The following is a 1,211-nucleotide window of genomic DNA, read 5'->3' on the forward strand; positions in this document are numbered from 1 at the left end:
TTTAAGCTAGCCGACCTCACAAGTGTTTCCGCGGAGAAGTTTCAAAATAAAGGCATTGCGGAGTTTTAAAGGCTGCGGTTTCAAATGTTAGGTACACCAAACTGGCCTACATGTTAGGTACACTTCAAACTGGCCTAGTGTGCTTATTAGGTTGAGGCTGTTCCGTTTTATGGACAGTGAGTTTGTGATATATGGTATTAATACTGAGAGGCACAATGTCATCAGTAAACAGCAGAGCATCTAGTTTAAGCTACAGGCTACCGGCTAACAATGACAAATTCAATTCCATTCCATTCAATTCAACTCAATTAAATTCAATTCAATTTATTTGTATAGCACCAAATCACAATATAAATCATCTCAAGGCACTTTAAAAAAAAACTAAAAACCCAACAAATCCCTTATGAGCAAGCACTTGGCGACAGTGGAGAGGAAAAACTTCCTTTAACGGAAGAAAAAACCTGAGTGGATAGAGGAGAGAGAAAAGAACAGCAACAATAAACAACAAATAGACACTGCAGGTTGATAGGGCCAGTAACTGCACATCAGCGATATACAGCTCCAGGACCAGGAACACCTGCAGAAGGTACAGAGAGAGAGAGAAGGAGAGAGCACAAACTAGGGGAGAGAGAGAGCACAAGGTTAGTGACATTCAATGGCGGAATATACATATGAGGTGGGAGGAGAGGAGGAGAGGGGAAAAGAAGGGAGTGTTAGGGTTAGGGTAGGGGAGCTCAGTGCACCTATGGTCCTCGGGCAGTCTGGGCCTATAGCAGCATAACTAAGGGATGGTTCAGGGTTACCTGAAGCCAGCCCTAACTATATGCTTCGTCACAGAGAAAAGTCAACATATCAGCGTTAAGCATGTTTAAGTTTAGTTTGGTAGCATGGTAGCCTACTATTATCTTTCTTTTAACCACGGTACTGTAGTTTATTGTAAAGGTTTCTGTAAGTAAACAACCTCAGACGTATATGATCTAAGTTGCCAGCACCAGATCAAGTTTTTTTTTTTTTGTTTTTGTTTTCAGTGTACACATTACTGTTGGTTACGGCTGGATAAGTGCTGAATAAGACTTATTTGCTCAGTATGTTCCAAGCTTTGAGCTACATTTTCATGCTCTTATTTTGAGATCCACCCTTAGTTGGGGGTGGGGCTGATGGTGTGTTTACACGGAAACTTGACACGTCTTGGACCGCCGTGTCAGCTGACG

The sequence above is a fragment of the Mastacembelus armatus genome, chromosome 16, assembly GCF_900324485.2.
Source record: "Mastacembelus armatus chromosome 16, fMasArm1.2, whole genome shotgun sequence".
NCBI classification, from domain to species: Eukaryota; Metazoa; Chordata; class Actinopteri; order Synbranchiformes; family Mastacembelidae; genus Mastacembelus; species Mastacembelus armatus.